The sequence below is a fragment of the Nyctereutes procyonoides genome, unplaced genomic scaffold (assembly GCF_905146905.1).
Source record: "Nyctereutes procyonoides isolate TBG_1078 unplaced genomic scaffold, NYPRO_anot_genome, whole genome shotgun sequence".
NCBI classification, from domain to species: Eukaryota; Metazoa; Chordata; class Mammalia; order Carnivora; family Canidae; genus Nyctereutes; species Nyctereutes procyonoides.
In genome coordinates, this window is record NW_026575082.1 from 2,180,675 (window position 1) to 2,199,916 (window position 19,242).

Genomic DNA, 19,242 nt, shown 5'->3' on the forward strand with positions numbered 1-19,242 from the left:
AAAATATTTAAAGAACTCATACAAGTTGATAACAAAAAGAATCCAATTTAAAAACAGAAGAAAAAAAAACTGACAGAAGATCCAAATAGATCTCTTTCCAAAGAATATATATGGATGGTCAACCTGTACATGAAAAGATCTCAACCACACTCCCCATGAAGGAAATGCAAATCAAAACCACAATCACCTCACACCTGTTAGAATGGCAATTGTCAAAAAGACAGGAAATAACAAATGTTGGCCTGGATGTGAAGAAAGGGAACTCCTGTGAACTGTAAATAAGAATGTAAATTGATGTAGCTACTATGGTACAAAGTATGGAGTGTCCTCAAAAAATTAAAAATAAAACTACCATATGAGGAATTCCAGCAATTCCACTTCTGGGTATTTATCCAAGGAAAGCAAGCACATTAATCCAAAAGATACCTGCACCCTCATGTTCATGCAGCATTATTTACAATAGCCAAGACACGAAAAAACCTAAGTGTCCATCAGTGGGTGAATGGATACATAAATTGTGGTATACATATACCTATACATACACACATAAATAAGAATGAGATCTTGCCATTGGCAACAATATGAATAGATCTCAAAGGCATTATGCTAAGTGCAATAGTCAAACAAGAGAAATATTGCAAACCCTCAAATGTGGAATGTAAATATATATATTATACATACATTTCATATAAATATAATATAAACATAGAAGATATAAATGCTTTGTTGCCTCAAGAGGTAGCTGTGTCTAGTTATGATGGAAGACTCCAATTTTTTTTTACTCGTTAAATTAGACATATTTCATTTTGTAAATTTAAGGTGTCCAGTATGCTACTTTGTTCTATTTACGTATTGTGTTGTGGTCACCATTGAGTCAATATTTATCACATCACATCATTTGTAGTCCAATATAATTGTCAATATTCATTACGCTGTGCATTAGATCTCCATGGCTTATTTACTACTCATTACAAGTTTATACCCTTAACACCATCCGTCTTATCCCCTCATGCTCCAACAGCTGGTGATATCACTGTTTCTCTCTATATATATATTGTTATAGGCTTAACTTTAGATTCCAAATAAGTGATATCAAGCAGTACTTGTCTTTTCTCTGTTTGACTTAACCTTCTAGGCACAATGTGCTCAGAGTCCATCCACATTGCCACAAATGGCAAGATATACTTCTTTTTCATGGCCAAATAATACTCTGTTGTGTATAAGGACCATATTTTTTTTATCCACTTATCCATTGATGGGCTTTTGGGTTGTTTCCACATCTTGGCTGTTGTGCATATTGCTGAGATAAACATGGGTGTGCATATATCTTGTCAAAATCCCATTTTTGAGAACTCCACTTTTAAACAACCTATTCAGCTGTCCAAGTTTGTGTTCATGTTCATGGAAACACACCAAGAACTAACACACCTTACTCAGGTATCCTGATGACTTTTATCTGTGAAAGCCTCACCCTTTCTTAAGCCTAGAATTTCTTCCTATGAGAAAGACGTTTCTTTCCATGTTTCTTTTAGATTCTCTGCTATGCCTGTGAATTCTCTGCTCCTAAGGAACGAAGCATTTTTTTTTTTTTTAAATAATGCAGGTACCTCAGTTGAAGTCATGGCTCCTTGAACAGCTATGATTGGCAGGCCAACCAGGCCAAGTGATAGCAAATTGCTAACAGTTGAAAGAAACTTCCAAATTTTAAGAATCTTAAAATGTCAAAAAAGTGAATATATTAAAACGCTAATATATTGGTTTTGAACACTTATTACACACCAGGCACTTTTTCAAGTCTGTTATAGTTATTAATTTATTTCAACATAATATACAGCCCTGTATAGCAAATTATATCCTTATCTCTATCTTATAAATGAGGAATAAGGAATATCCAAATAACCAGGCCATCAATCTAGTTCATTTTTTGCAGCGCTGTCCCTCTCATGCCAACACAGCATGATATTGTTGAGAAAAGAATTAGATCTCAGAATATAACAATAAATAAATAAATAAATAATAAATAAATAAATAAATAAATAAATAAATAAATACAATCTTTTAATATAATCCCCTACTAGGGTTGCCAGAGTAAGTACAAAACACCCAATTGAATTTGACTTCAAAAAAGCAATGAAAAAATTTTAGTACAAGTCCCAAATACAGCATGGACATGCTCAATATTTAAAAAATAATAATTGTTTATGGAAATTCAAACTTAGTAGAATCTGGCAAAACTATCTCATGCTAGAGCAAAGTGCTCTTTCACACTTCCCTTGTAATACCCCACTTCCCTTCCAGGACACAGGGAGCAGCCCACATATTTTAAGCATATTTAACACATGGTATATTTTTACAGGAGTATATACAGAACCCTCCATGTGCCAGATGCTTTACATATGTTACTGGTGGTCCACAGAGCAGCCTGCAGAGCTGGTATTGCTAGCCACTTTCTGTAGATGAGCCCATTGATAGGGCAAGAAATTAAGTAAAACCTTCCAGGTTATGAGAAAGTGAGAGGTGAAAAATAATACACACATCTGTCTGGCTGCAGGGCCAAGCTCTTTGCAGCTAAAACCACAGTTTTGTGTTATGTTTTCCATATTGACTGTTTGGAACTACTTTTTCCAAGTGGGCATTATTCCTTGTGCTACAATCCATCTCAAACAGCGGGGACTGTTGCCAAAATGGGGGAGTCAGTGCCTTGCTTGTGTCCTCTCCATGCACTGTCTACGGTGCCTGGGACCACATGGCCAGCTTGGTGCCAATTCATCCCCCACTTATCACCAACAAAGACTGAACAAGAAATCCATGCTCATTTTGCATTCTAATGGAAATCTGGGTGTGTGAATCAATAGGTGTGTGTTTTCCACATTGAATAGGGATAAAGCCATTAAGCAAAAACATTCACTTATAGATGATAGGAAATGAATAGGAAGTGTTTGCTTTCAAGTTGTTGACCTACAACCAGACAGGGTAGAGTGTAACTCAATGTGATTCAAGCTAAATGCTTATTATCCTCAAGACAATTTGGCATTTCATAGTTATTTTATTTGCCTAGTATTTATTGTTTTGGGGTTTAAGATTAAAATCAATGGGCTTTACTTTATTTTAGCTGAGAGTTTTCATGAAGTAATTCAACCATGTTTTTCCAATGATATTTTTTAAGAGTTTATTTATTTATTCACAAGAGACACAGAGAGAGGCAGGCAGAAAAAAAGCAGGCCCCCTCTAGGGAGCCTGGTGTGGGACTCGATCCCAGTACCCTGGGATCATATCCTGAGCCGAAGGTAGACACTTAACCACTGAGCCACCCAGGCATCCCTTCCTTTAAATTAAATGTAAAGACATTCCTTTTTTTAAGAAAAATTATTACACTTTTAATTCTCACATTTGTCCTTGGGCTTTACTTTTATGTAAAGTGGCCACACCTTCCTACTTTCAGTACCATTCTGGAAGAGTTCTTAGGTCCATTAAGAGCGGTGGTCCTCACGTAGGAATGGAGAACCAGCCCAGCTTCCATGGCATCAGCTGTCATTGACGATGGGTGGTGTTTTTTGTGGATTAAAGTAATGGCAAGAGGGAAGGAAGAAAGCAACTAGTATAAAATGGCATGCAAAAGTAAAGGAAGAAGAAAGGTGGAAAGGGAAGGAAAAGGTAGGAACTCCATGGAGGAATGAATGTTGGGAAAACCATATTCAAATGAATCCAGTCACGTTTCTTTGTTTGGCTTCCATGGATTCATTCTCTTCAGTGCTGAATGAGACATCTTCCTAAAACATAGCTCTGATCAGATTGAAAACTTTTGCAACTTTTCATTGACTGAGTTCTGAAGGCCACGCTCCTGTTAATGTACATAATTGTCACCATCCCTGCACTGATGTTGCTAACTCCTCTCCCACTGTGACCCTCCACGGCCTCTACCCTCAGCCTGCACTAAAGGCTCCAACAAAGAGGCACACAGGAAGCTCTCTGACTTTCAGGAAACTGTTGGTGATCTCATTCTTTTGAAAGTCATTAAGGCAAAAATGACTTTATTCAATCTGAGGCCATAAGTTTAAAGTGAATAAATAAATTGTGGTTTTCCATTAAAAAGAATGCACAAAAATTTCTCAATTTTGAAACCCATCTGAGATGAGACCGCATGGAGTGTGGCATCTATAGGATTGAATAACATACCCCTGAATGAACATGATCCTCATGGTATTTATGTTTATGAGTTTCATACATCCCGGTCTTAATAATAGCAGAGTACTAGCAGTTCTGACCAGAGTGATGACACAAGAGAAAAAAATAAAAGCTATCCAAATCAGAAAAGAAGTAAAATCATTTCTGTTCACAGATGGCATGATCTTTCATGTATAAAACCACACACATAGATCTGTTAGAACCATTGAACAAGATCCACAAAGTGACAAGATACAAAAGCAATATGCAAAACCCAATTGTGTTTCTATACACTAAGGATAACCAAGTCAAGAGGAAATTAAGAAAGCAAGTTTATTTATTATATGAAAAAGAATTACATGCTTAGGAATAAATGTAACAAAGGAGGAGGAAGACTTTTATGACTAAAAACCACAAAACATTGCTAAAACATTGCTAAACTACCCAAGGTGGTGGACCTGCAGATGCAAGGGGATCCTCATCAAAATCTCAATGGCATTTTTGCAGAAACAAATCTGAATTAAAGCAACATATGTGTCTCCTTATCAACATATTACATAGTAAGATCTAGTGGTGGAAGAACTTGGAAGTGATGATAAGCATAAACAATAAGTCAGTACACATCTGTGCGCTACAATGTGGTAGGAAATGTCCGTAAACACTGATTGGGAAGGACACCTGGGTGGTGTCGAAACCTCCACAGTCATAAGTGGAGGAGATGAGTTTCAGGGAAGGTGAAAATAAGACATGACATCATTGCTGCCCAAGTTCACAGACCTAGTCCTATCCCAGGCCCCTCAGTGGACCAAGGGAACCAGACTAAGGAATCTGAGAGGAGAGGGTTGAAGATTGCAAGCACTGCAATAGTAAGCCAACAGCTCTCCTTCACCAGCTAATAATGGGCTATGCCTCTAGGATTCCGATGTAAAGTTTTGAGATAAGCAGGTGCTTTCTCCATATCACCATCATCATTGTTTTTACTGATTCTTCCCACGTGTGATGCACTGCATGTTGAATAAGTGAATTCTCAAGGAGGAAATGATAGCATTTATCACATATGAAGTCAAGAGAAGTATAAGCACATTTACTGATTAAGGAGCAGCTTCTCAGGACAGACTTCTACACGCAGCGTCACCCTTGCCTCTTGCATCTCTCAATTTCCTCCCTACTAGTTAGTCACTGTTTTCCACTCTGAAGGGGAGGATGGAAATGTCAGAGTATAATATTCAGCCTCAGTCCCAGAATCTGCCAATTACCCCTACCACCCCTCTCCAAACATAGCACCTGTCATCACACTTGCTGTTCCTGCATGACACAGGAAAATAAAATATTGTCTTAAAGTCACAAAAATAAATGCGACAATAGAACAAAGTTAATAGAGTTTTTAATGAACAAGAATTCATAGATAAACCCAAGGATTTGCAGCATAAATAACCATTATTTATAAGGTTAGTACAGAGATTTTTTGGTACAGTCTATAAGGACATTGGAAATTATGAAGTAAACAGAACTAAAACATAAGCATAAAAAATGATCCTAAAGATGCAGCACTGACATATAAAATGCATAAATATATATGTTTATGCAAGAGAATATGCTATTTTTGCATAATGTCAAACTTCTAAATCTTTAATAGAATTTTCAGTGTGTTTCTGAAGTTTTGTGTAATATAATGAAGTGATATTTGCCTGTTGGGTCTCCCAATAGACCACTCTGTCTTACTCAAAAGTATCCTTAATCCTGGCTAGTTTTCTTTACTGTGAATGGTGTTTAATTTAGGATTATGAGGTACTTTCAGTGGATCCACACTCATTTGTGTCTTTTGGAAAATCAGTTAAAAAATGCATGCTCAAATAAAAATATTTGGGAAAAAGCCTGAACTATTTATACAAAGAAAACTGAACTCAATATAGTCTGATTTAAGTAAACAAAAGCTACTTAAATGCAGAAATCTAAGCTGATAAAGATCACAAATGTGAGCAATGATATATCTATTTAAAGAAGTTCTCACACTGGGAACTAATGAAGAGAGAGCATAGTGACCTCGGAGGAAAGACGGTATGACAATATCAAGACTGCAATGTATGGTCTTCAAACCAGACTTCTCAGGCATGCCATTAAACCCATTCTCATATGCAAATACAGAGCACAGAGGACTGATGGATGCTAGACATATATTTGACTGTAATCAACATAGAGATTATAGTGACTGATATCACTCCAGGAGGACATTTAGACAGAAAAAGAGCACAGATTACCTTAGGCAGTATCATTATCTAAGGGGTATTCACACAAAGACAAACCAACACAAGAAAACACACAGGATAATCAGAAACCTGAGAAGAAATGCAGAATAGCTGGTAGCATGGGCTAAGTGTTCCAGGAAGGACAGTAAGCAAGTCCTTTGGATTGGGTGAACAGAAGGGCACCCTTGAGTGATGTCTTGGCAGAAATGCTGGTGTGAAGAAGACCAAGGCCAATGGCATGAAGCCAAAAGATGAATGATTTATAAAGAAGAGGTGCTCACTGTCATCTTGTCCATCAAGAAGCTTTCTCATAAAGAAAGGGAACCGGGAAAGAGAGGTAGCTGACACAGGGCAGGAGTGGTTAAGTACACTCAGGCATGTTTCTTAAGTGAGGGAAAGGATGCAGGGAAAGTGAGAGAAAGGAAACAAATAGACCCGAGAGGAGATCGGAGAGGAGAGGAGATGGTGCAGAAGAAGGCCTGAGCTGGAGAGAATCGGTCTTCCTCAGAAGATGGGGAGAAAGCGGGAGATGGAGCACAGTGTTAACCAGCCTCGTGGGGGAGGGTGCACCGGGCCTCACGCCATGATGCAGGACCAAAGAGCAGTGGTCATTCATATCCATTATAAAACAAATAAAAGATGAAATAGTATTTAGAGCACAGCAGAATGTAGTGAGAGGATCTGTTTAGTGTGACAGCCCCCCTGTGCCCCTTGGAGACTTCAGAAAATGTCCTATCTCCACCTGCCCTGTTCATTACCTTTATTATGATACCCGATGTCCTTGTGGGAAGTCACAAATGTATTTTTTCACAGATTGATGGGTTTCAGGCATTATCAAGAATAGAGATCAGTGATCTTTAGAAAGTACTACAAGTAATAATTTCTGGCAACTTGTCTCAGGGGCCTGGAATGTCACCATCATCATCATCATTATCTTCAACTTCATCATCATCATTGTCTTCATTATTGTATCATCACCATCACCACTGTCATAATTATTGTTGTCACCATCATCATCTTTATTATCTTCATCATCATCACCATCATCTTCATCATCATCACTGTCATCACCACCATCATCATCATCATCACTGTCACCTGATTAGCATTTTTCGAGTCCTTGTTATGCTCCAACAACTATTCCAAGTGCTTTTCCCACGTCAGCCTATTTCATCCTCCCTGGAGATGCAAGGTGGCAAGCTCTGCAGATCAGGAGGGGACAGTGGTGCGTGGCCAGCCCAGCCTCAGGCAGCTAGCAGCCCCAGTGCAGGAAGTGTGTTCTCAGTTGGAATCTGCACGAGTACCAGCGACCATACCAGGTGCCCTGGCACACACAATCTCACCACATTTAATTATTTTGGGGGATCAGTTTTGTAGGAAGTTAGTATTTATTACAGAAAGGTGTCTTTGGTTAAATCAAAACAAACTTAAAAGGAGTGTATTGATTAATTTTTATATGTATCATTTTTTTCCCATAACATCGACATGGATCATTTCTCATTCAGAGAAATGCTGTAACAACAGATTCAAGGTGGTAAATTCACAGAAAATGGAAACTTGATAATTTAAGAACTCACTATTTAAAAAGAAAAATAATTAGGAGCATATATTTTAAGTAAAACGAGACATACATACATAAATAATGAGTAATGCTCAGAAAAGATGGGATTTAATACCATATTTCATTCATGTTCAAAAAAATTGATTTCCTCAGAAACATGCCTTTAAAAATGTTGTACTGTGTTCACTAGAATTCGTTCCTTTATCCTTTCAACAAATAAATCTTATTACTATGCTTCAAGATATAGATGATGAAATAATTTACATAATAAAATTTAATGTATTTAATACTTTTAGTTTCAAAAGGTCACTCTGTTGAGAACTCAGTGTTCTTTTTTTTATGATTTTATTTATTTATTCATGGGAGACACAAAGAGACAGAGGCAGAGACACAGGCAGAGGGAGAAGCAGGCTCCATGCAGGGAGCCTGACATGGGACTCAATCCCAGGACACCAGGATCACATCCTGGGCCAAAGGCAGACATTAAACTGCTGAGCCACCCAGGGATCCCCTATAGCCCTGTGACTTCTAGAAGAAAACAGAGCAATATCTTTGTAATCTTAGGGGAGCCCAATGCGGGACTTAATCCCAGGACCCTGGGATCATGCCTTGAGCCAAAGGGAGACCCTCAACCGCTGAGCCACCCATGTGCCCAAGAGCTCGGTGTTCTAAGGGACTGCCCCCTGGCACGGGCTTATAGGCTGCAGGAGCGAATGGAGCAAGAGGTCTGCCTGGGTTGCAAGCCCACTATGAAGGCAAAGATTTGAGTTGTGTCTTTCGATGATGTCCGCCTTATTCAGATATAAAACAAACTTAACACAGTTATAAAGCAGGTTCAGGATCCCAAGTTCAATGGCATTTCACTAGGCATGTGACTTGGGTTCCTACCCACCACACAAAGCAAAGCACAAGACAAAGTCATGCAACAAACAGGATACACCAAGACGTAGGAAAGTAGCAAGCCAGACTTGAAGTCAGTCCCTGAGCGCACAGTTGAGGTGAGGCCTCAGCATTCCCTGCCTACTGTTTGCTACACTTGGGCTGTGCAGGATGTCTGTGCAGAGGTCACGGGGCAGAGCTGTGGGGGCAGCTGCCTTGCACATGGGGTCAGATGTGGAAGGTGTCAGGTTTAATCTGATCGGTAGTGAAATGGAATAGAGATGCCAGGCAAAAGTTGGTTGGAACAAGCTTTTAATGGGATGCACTCTCGGCGAGGCTCCAGGCTCCACAACCCGCAGGGGAGGGAGAGAACAGGCAAGTCGCAGGCCAGGGAAGTCGTGCCCAGGCAAACCGCAGGGGGGTCTATAATGAGTTTTCAGTGGTGGGAAGATGGGGGCAGGGTGGCATTCCGATTAGGGCAAGGGTTACAGGTCTTGTAAGCTAAGTTAGGGTGGTGGAAAGGGAGGAGGGCGGGGGGGGGGGTGAATGGGTGACAGGCACTGAGGGGTCACTTGACGGGATGAGCAATGGGTGTTATTCTGTATGTTGGTAAATTGAACACCAATAAAAAATAAGTTTATTTAAAAAAATAAATAAAAATAAATAAAAATAAAAAAAATAATAGGGTAGGGCAGCAAGGCAGCGTTGTTGGGAGGTTGCTGGCCTGGGGTTGGCCGTTTTGAGGTCCCGAGTCTCACCAGCCCAACAGAAGGGACAGCGTCTGGGGAGTCTGAGAGTTTGTTGCAGAACTCTTCCCTTCTAAAGGGGCTTAACCAGCCTTGGGTCTTGCTCTACTCCTCTGGTTCCAGAGAGTAGCAGTCCCCGGTTCCTTCAGGCTCTCTTGGCTTTGCTGGTTATCAGTTCCTGGTACCTCCAGCCTGTTCTGGTTTCTGTGATATCTGGTCTTGGCTGCTTACATCACTGCTTGATCCTGTGACTCCATCTGGCTCTCTACAACTTCAAATAATCCAAAAGCCAATTACATGGATGAGAACTCCTGACCTGGGCACAGCCACTTACTCTTACTGATCTTTTACTTGGGTCCTGGCACAAATAAGAAGACGACAGGGAAGGAAGGAGGTCTGTCTGGGACCCGAAAGCACTGGGAGGAATCCCAGCACAGAGTTGTACCTCCAGGAATCCCGGAGTCTGCCCTCTCGATTCGCAGCAGGACACTGTGACCAATATCCCTGTTTCGGAGGTGGAGACTGGGTTCGAAAGAGTTAAGTAAAATTTCTAAAACAACAGCAACAACAGTAAGTAGTACTGATAAGGCCAATAAAAGGAGTCTTTAGTGTGCTGTGAAGTGTTTGTTTTTGCACAGACTGGGATGTATCCCCACCTGCAGGCAAAATCATCAATGTAGCTTCTCCCGCAGTTTCTAGAAAGAAACCAGTTCAAGTCCAATTGTGAGATGCATTATTATTGTGAGGCTGGTACTTGGAAGTCCATAAAGGGGACACATTGTTGTAAGATCCCCCGGAGATCCACTCGAATTGAGGCTGAGTACAATCTCCACTTATCTTTTTTTTTCTATAATTTTTTTAAGATTATTTATTTATTTATTCATAGAGACACACACACACAGAGAGAGAGAGAGAGAGAGAGAGAGAGTGAGGGAGGGAGAAACACAGGCAGAGGGAGAAGCAGACACCATGCAGAGAGCCTGACGTGGGACTGGATCCAGGGTCTCCAGGATCACACCCTAGGCTGCAGGCAGCACTAAACTGCTGCGCCACCAGGGCTGCCCCCAATCTCCACTTATCTTAATGAGCTTGTGCAAAATGGCCATTGCTTCTCATCCAGTGAAGAACTGATAAAATAAATTTCATTAAATCATGTGGTTGCTTTCGCTAAAAACTTACACTTTTTTTTAAATAGTACTTTTTACAGATCTTGATGACATAGAAATACATTGCTTTTTCTGAACTAACACTACTTCTTCACTTATTTGATGAAGGGAAATCTTAACCATGAGAGTAATGGTAAGAATTATGTCACTGAATATCAACATTAAAGTATAAAACCTGCTCAAATTCATGTAGGCTTTTTAATATCCCAAGTACTACTGGTATTTTCAATATTTTCAGTTTTCAAGGAGCAACCTGAACAACTGATAAAAATTAACCATCTGTTTCTCTGCCTCAGTTTTTGAGGAAGAAGCAAGGAGAATCATACTGCCCACTTTTTTTTTTTTAATTTTTATTTCTTTATGATAGTCACAGAGAGAGAGAGAGAGAGAGAGGCAGAGACACAGGCAGAGGGAGAAGCAGGCTCTATGCACCGGGAGCCCGACGTGGGATTCGATCCCGGGTCTCCAGGATCGCGCCCTGGGCCAAAGGCAGGCGCTAAACCGCTGCGCCACCCAGGGATCCCCCATACTGCCCACTTTAAGGATACTCACACTTTGTTTGTAACCAATGGAGCTCTTTCTCCATGGGGACCCAGAGAGTAATGCCTACAGACAGTGGCCTCCTTGGTGGTGTCTGCAGTCAGTTGATTGTATGGGTTGCCCTAAGGGACCTTGGAGACAGCCCTTTCGAGTGGACCTTCATGTCTGACCTCATGCCATCCCCAGTGGGCTACAGATAGGTATACAGGGTGTCTCTGAAAAGCCCCAGGGCACAGTGGCCAGGGTCCACACTGGCCAAGTCATCATGCCCATCCATATCAAGCTGAAGAACAAGGATCATGTGACTGAGGCCCTACACAGGGCCAAGGCAAGTTCCCTGGCCCCAGTATGTCAGCTGTGCTTTGGTCCTACCTTTTCTGATGCCATTCCTTCCATTGGTCCCTAGATCTACATCTCCAACAAGTGGGGCATTACTCAGTTAAATACAGATGAATTTGACAACATGGTGGCTAAAAAACGGTTCATCCAGATGGGTATGGGATACAATACATTCTTAATCATAGCTCCTTGAACAAGTGGTGGGCTCTGCATTCATGAGAACCTCTGTGCTACCCCCTCCTTATTCATGCCCTCCAATAAATCCTACTTCCCATCAAAAAATTATTCATACTTTGGCTTATTGTATTTCTGGTAATTCGTTTGTTTGTTCATTAGTTCAAAACATGTTTATTGACACCCTTCCCTGCTGCCAGCCTGTTCTCAATCCTGAGAGCTCATCAGTGGACAAAACAGACAAAAATCCTACCTTTGTGGATCTTAATTCTAAATTGGGAAGAGAAGGATATAAAAAATAAGTAGATAAATAATTAAAATATAGTGTGTCAGACAGTCACACTAAAAGTATTATAGCTTTAAAGTTACACAATCAGAAAGGAGTTTACCAGAAGGTGATGAGAAAAATCTTGAAAGTGATCCATGTGGACATTAGAGGGGAGAGTGTTTCCAGTGTGTTCCAGGGACCAAAGCAAGTGGGGTTCCTTTGGTTCTCTGATGATGCAGAGAATGAGTCATTCAAACAGGTGATGGTAAGGATGTTTCTTCTGAAAAATGTACAAAATAAAAAACTTCATCTCAGTTATGCTTCTGTCTTAATTGAATGAGAGTCAAAAACCCTTTGGGTGCTGTTTTAAGAAAACAAAAACCATCCTCGATAGAGACATAGATCATCCTATGGGCCTCCTGAACAGTCTGATAAAGTTTGAGTTTTGCAATTTCATGTTAAAGAATCCAGATGTCTTCATTAAATACTTTATGTGAAGATAAAGTTGTTAAGGTCAAAATACATACGCCATTGCTGCTATCCCCATGGATGAATAGTACGAGTATATGCACCTGCTCTCCTCCAACGGGCCCACAGATTTCTCTTTGCCAAACCTTCCATATCTGCATTCCTGGACATCATATATTCTGATTCCACTGTGAATTCCCATGAAACTGTTTGCATCTAACTCACTCATATGCTACAGTATCTCACAGGAAAAAATACCACTGCTCCCAACAACTTTCTTCCAGGGATCATGTAGGACCACAATTCAGTGATCCCTAGCTCAACTCATAATTTCTTGTCTAAGTTATTTCAAGAAGATTTTAAGAGAGCACTCATTCTAAGGGTGTTATGTACTCCCCTCTAACATAACAGTGTGACAGACATCTTAGGGCTAGAAAAGAACTATTTAATCTAGCTCATCTGTTTGATACTTGGACCCTGTTTTGTAAAATTTCTATCACTTAGTTTCAAGTTGTCCATTTTGTAATGGAATCCTCTAATGAGAGATTTGATTAATCTGGAAGCAGTTAAATCTAACAATTCAAGTTGTAAGCCATGGATAATCAAATCTAGCAATGTGCAAAAAGCTATATGCCATGAACAAGTGGATTTTTCCCAGATATGCAAGGCAAGTTCAACATTCAGCAATCACTGTAATGCATTAGATCCATAGGCTAAAGAAGAAAAATCGTATACATGTATCAATTGAAACAGAAAAAGCACTGATAAACATGTAACGTCCATTCATGATACAAAGAAAAATTCTCTCAGCAAACTAGAAACAGAGAACAGACCTTTAGCTGGTAAAGATGTCTACAGAACCACACAACTAGCATATTAATGATGAAACATTGAATGCTTTTTCCTAAAATAGAAGGAGAGTGTCTGTTCTCACCACACTTATTCAATGTTCTCCTGGAAGTTCTAACCAGAATAATAAGGCAAAATAAATAAATAAATAATTGATAATGACTCAGTAGAGCAAAGACATCAATTTTCTCCAAATTGATCTATAGGTTTAATGCAATTGCTGTCAAATTCCCAGTAAGGTATTTGTAGACATAAACAACCCTATTCTAAAATTTATATAGAAAGATTCAGGGCCTAGAATAGTTAAAATAGTCTTGAAAAGGAATAATGTGAGAGCAATCATTTTATCCAATATTAAAACCTATTATACATCTACAGTAACCAAGCCAGTGTGGTATTGGCAGAGGACAGACACATAGATGAAGGAACAGAACAGAGAACCCAGACAGACACTGACCCACACAAATATTCCCAACTGATCTTTAACAGTGGACAGAGTAATTCTATAAAATAAAAAAAGGTAGATTTCAACAAATAGTACTGGATTAACTGGAGTCAGAAAGAAAGGAAGAAAGAAAGAAAGAAAGAAAGAAAGAAAGAAAGAAAGAAAGAAGAAAAGGAAGAGAAAGAAAAAAAAAGAAGAAGGGAACTCTAAATAAACTTCATACTTTATGCAAAAATTAACTCAATTGATATTGATCACCAACCTAATATAAATATACAACTTTAGGGGAAAGAGAAACAAAAGATAATCTTTGGAATCTAGAGCCTGGCAAAGATTTTTGAGTCTTTACATCAAAAGAATGATGTATAAAAAGAAATATTGATAAATGGGGCCTCATCAAAATCAAACAGTTTGGATCTGTGAAGTACCCTGTTAAGATAGAGACAACATACAGACCAGGACATTATATTTGTAAACCACAGATCTGACAAGGGACTGATACCAAGAATATATAAATAAATCTCAAAATTAAACAGTAAGAAAGCAAATATCCAATTAGAAAATGAGCAAAGTATATAAAAATAAATTTCACTGAAGATGATACTCAGGTGACAAGTTCATGAAAAGATGTTCAGCAGTGGAGCATTGGAGAAATGCAAAATAAAACCACAATGAGGTATCAGTGCACACCTATCAGAATTGGCTTGAGTGAAAACAGCCTCCAAACCAGGAGGTGCTGAGGAGGTGGAGAACTGCTCACTTGCACACTGCTCAGGAGAATGTAGCAGTGAGGCCTCTCTGGAAGTGGTGTGACAGCTCCTTTCAAAATTACAGATGCACTTCCCATATGACAATGCATTCAACATTGCATTCTTGGGCATTTATCCCAGAGAAAGGAAAATATGTTCACACAACAAGCGGCACACTAGCATTTATAGCAGTTTTATTCATAAAAGCTCAAAACTAGAAACAATCCAAACACCCTTCCAGGGGTGAACAATTAAACAAGCTGAGGTTCCATACCATGCCTGGAACAACACTGAGCAGTAAAATAGAGCAATCAGTGTAAGCAACAACATGGATGGATGTCACAGGGACTAACCTCAGGGACAAAGACAATCACAGAAGTTACCCGTTGTCCCATTCCATCCATATAGCACTCCTTGAAATTATCATTTTTTTTTAAAGATTTTATTTACTTATTCATGAGAGACACAGAGAGAGAGGCAGAGACACAGGCAGAGGGAGAAGCAGGCTCCCCACAAGGAGCCCAATGTAGGACTCGATCCCACGACCCCAGGATCACACCCTGAGCCAAAGGAAGATGCTCAACCACTGAGCCACCCAGGTGCTCCTAAAATGATAATTTTATGGAGATGAAAAACAGATTGTGGTTGCCAGGTGTGAGGGAGGAGGAGGGTGGGAGGACCCTGCTGTAGAGGGGAGCATGAGGACCCCTGAGGTGGAACTGTTCTGAATCTTGGGTTGGTGACAGTCACACGAAACTACAGGGGATACAATTGCAAAGAACTACACACACACACACACACACAACACACACACACACACACACACTACTTTCAGTCTTACAAAAAATGTTGCAAAAAAAGAATCGCCACACGATAGCGTGTGTATCACGCTACCATCAGGGGTGTGTATGTGCTTGTACGTACGTATTTGAGGAAAGCATGAGCCTAAGTTGCAGACATGATTACTCTTTACTTGTTCAAATGTCAGCATGTAATCTCTAAAACAATAATGACTTTCTATTTCCTAACCACAGTGTGACTATCAAAATCAAGAAGTTAATATTGATCTAACCCTGTGGTCTAACCTACAGACTTTATTCATTTGGGCAATTATCCCATAATGCTTCTTATCTGATGCAAGATTCAACCTAAGGTCCTCTTCACATTGAATCGTGTCTTTTTTGTTCCCCACAGTCTGCAACCGTTTCATGACCAAGACATTTTACAGAACACAGGCCAGTTACTGTGAAGAACCCTCCCATTTTGGTTTATGGGATCTTTCCTCCTGGTTAGATTCCGGTTGTGCATTTTTGGAGGAGATATCACAGACATGAAGTTGGAGTCTTGCCCATGTGTAGTATCTGAAGGCATTTGGTCTCAACTTGTCCCTTAAGGTGACGTGCATTTGATCAAGTGACCCCTTGATCAAGACGCTATAATGTTACTATGTTGCCCTTGGTAACTAACAAATCACTGGAGGAAGATACTTTGAGATTAAATAGATATCATATTTTTCTTCTTCTTTATTAATAATTTTGACAACCATTGATGTTTCTTATCTAAAGAATCTTCACTGACGGTTGCCAGATGATGATATTTTAGGTCAATCATCTCTTCTGCTTTCATTAGATTCCTACCACCATAAGAATGGGCTTCCTCTTCTCTCCCATTTGTGCTCCTTTTATTTGTTTATATCATTGAGCTATATCTCTGCGTGACACCCTATCATCCAACTGAACGGACACCTTCTCATGTCCATGTTCTCCTATTCTATTCCTCTAACATTTGTTGCAGATTGTCTAGTGGTCTAATTATTTGTCAACATTATTAGGACTCCTCATACTATTTGAAAATCTTCTGTTCATTACTTCTATGCATCAGCACAGAGTTAAGCACCCCTCCCACCATGAACTGTCCTGACCTGACCACCACTACAGGAAGATTCTCTAACATCCAAGTCTGCTTAGGTTATTCAGGCTTGAAACACATTCACAATTTCCTGTTGCCTGCAAGATAAAACTCAAATTACTTAGCAGGACAGAGAAGTCCCATGTTTGTACCACCCCTCTCCATCTCTGCCAGCATCATCCCCTGTCATTTCTCCCACGAATCCTAGTTCAGCCTTTCTGCTGTACTTAAAGACCCTGGATTTGTTGCACCATTTCGTGCCTGACCACGAAAATTATTTCCTCTGTTCCTGTTTCTTTCCCCATCCTGTGTATTGTGAGAATCTCACTCACCCCTTCATCAGTCATGTCAGGTGAATTATGGCAAATACTCCATCCCTGACCCTAAGTACTAAGCTGGCTACCCCAAAATCTGTCTTCACCTCTCTTCAAATGAGCATGTCCTTGAATGATAGCATCAACTAAACTCCTCTAATACAAATCACTTTCTCCTTCACTTCTTACCCTTCCTTTGGATCAGAGAAACAATATTAATTATGTTTGTGTCTCCAGTGGGAGCACATAGTGGATACATGAAAAAAAAAAAAAAAGACTCAACCAATTAATGATTCAAAGGTAGAGATCAGTGTATTTTTTGAATTGAATTGCATTGAAATGAATGAACAGAAACATGCTCCTCCAGGAAGTTAAACTTCATTCCTCTGCACAATTATCAAAATTACCCTGGAGTTTTTCCTACAGTCTGTTTGGTAATCCAATTTAAAATTTAGACCAAAATATTTTAAAATTTAAAAGTTTATTGGAAAAAATATACTTAGAATAACAAAGTAAGAACCAGGATAGACTGGAAAACATTAATTAAATTTACTCTGGGGTGATTTTAGAGGTCATATCATCAAATCAGAATGTTTTATTAAAACAAATAATAACCAAAGCTTTCATTATTATTCCTAAGGTCATAACTTCATAAATTCAACTTTATTAACTTCAAAAGCAAAGTTGGATTTATGGTTTGGAAATATTGAGAACATTCTCTCCTCCTTTGAAGAAGCTAATGTATCCTGAAAGCAAAACTTCAACACCACTTACAACACAATTCTGGCACTCTGACACGTAAGGAACCTATAAATCATCACTCCCATCCTTACAATAAGATCAAACTAAACAAATGACAAGCTGAAGACTTTTCCTGGAAACTAGGAGAAGGAAGGTTAGGACAAATCGTACCCAGAAGTCCAGAGAGAGGTTCATCCGGAGAATGACAGACAGGTTGAGCTGGCCCCAAATAGCAGCTGCTGAAGCTTCCACTGGTAGGAACACATTCGTTCTGATGAATTGCAGGAGGCTAAGAAGCCCACCATTTTTGGTTTTTTGTTTTGTTTTGTTTTGTTTTTCCACCAGGTTTTCACAGTCAAGATCTTTTCTGGCTCTGGCCACAGGAGGGGAAGAACAACATGCTGAAGCATGCTCAGAACCTTCTCCACAACAGAAGCCCATCCCATGGGGAGGAGGCTGTCTTAGCAGCTGGGAAAAGATTTCTCCCACTCCAGAGTCCCCTCATCTTCCCATCTCACTCAAAGAAGATACATGTTTCCTACCATCATAGTCAACACAATGAGGGGGTCAGGAAGGAGCCTGGGTTCAGAGCAAGCATGTGGGGCCCAGGACAGAATGGGTTGCAGCACTGGGAAGTTATGTGAAAGCCACAGCCCCAGATGCAGGTCAGCACCAACACAAGATGTAGCTTGAATAAAACATGCCTGCCTTCCTCCAACCTCACTGCACACCAGCAGGGCTTCTATGTGGCAACACAGACCCTCTCTCTCTGGGGAGTGTTCAGGGAAGCCTGGGGTCAAGGGCTAGGCAAAGACAAGGGCACCAGGGAGACAGCAAACATTAAGCATGCACGTGTCCTGGTCAGACTGACATAAATCCTCACACCAAGCCTGAGGTCCCTTCTTATTACACAATACCACATGTCTGACTTCAACACAAAAAATACAAGGCATGACAAAGGCAAGGGATGAACAGTCCCCAAAACCAGACTCAGATATGGAACAGATGCTGGAGTCATCACCATACAAGAACTGTGATTAATATGTTAAGGACTCTAATAGGAAGAGAGAAAATATGTGAGAGCAGATGGGTGCTGTCAACACAGAGAGTGGAAGTCCAAGAAGGAATCACAATTAAATTTGAGAAACCAAACTCAGTGAAAGAGATGCAGAAAGCTTTGGGGGGGGGGGTGGGAGGCTAATGAGTAGACTCAACACAGTGGAGGTCAAATTAGTGAGATTGCAGATAGGTTAGTAGCTACTTCAGATTGAGTCACACACTCAAATAGAATGAACAACACAGAGCAGAACAGCCAAGACCTGGAAGACTACAGATAAATGTTCTACACGTAGACACAGCTTCTAATGACGCTGATTTCCCATGGGGTGCAGGTTAACAGTTCTGAAACCAGCACACATGCATACTGGAACTGCACAGTCCTGTGAATGGGTGGTGGGTGGCAGGAGCCAGGCTCCTTGCTGTTGGAGAGGAGGTTACAGGTGAATAAAGGTGGCTCCAGTGGTGATGGCTCTGAATTAAAGGCATTTGCCTTGATGCAGATGCAGATGTGTGCAAATGGAAATAGTCATAGATAAGCACACATACTGATTAGTTTACTTACATGCATTCCCAGCTCCGCCAACTGAGAACTACAAGCAACAACACCTCTGAAACAGTGAGCACAC

At 40.1% G+C, this 19,242-nt stretch overlaps 1 non-coding gene across 1 annotated transcript; it reads left to right on the forward strand.

The window, feature by feature from the left end:
• The first annotated feature begins 11,312 nt into the window (after positions 1 to 11,312).
• On the forward strand, positions 11,313 to 11,446 carry LOC129514678 (small nucleolar RNA SNORA70). Its single transcript, XR_008665488.1, has one exon. It is a non-coding gene; the product is annotated as a small nucleolar RNA SNORA70 (small nucleolar RNA).
• Positions 11,447 to 19,242: the final 7,796 nt, after the last annotated feature.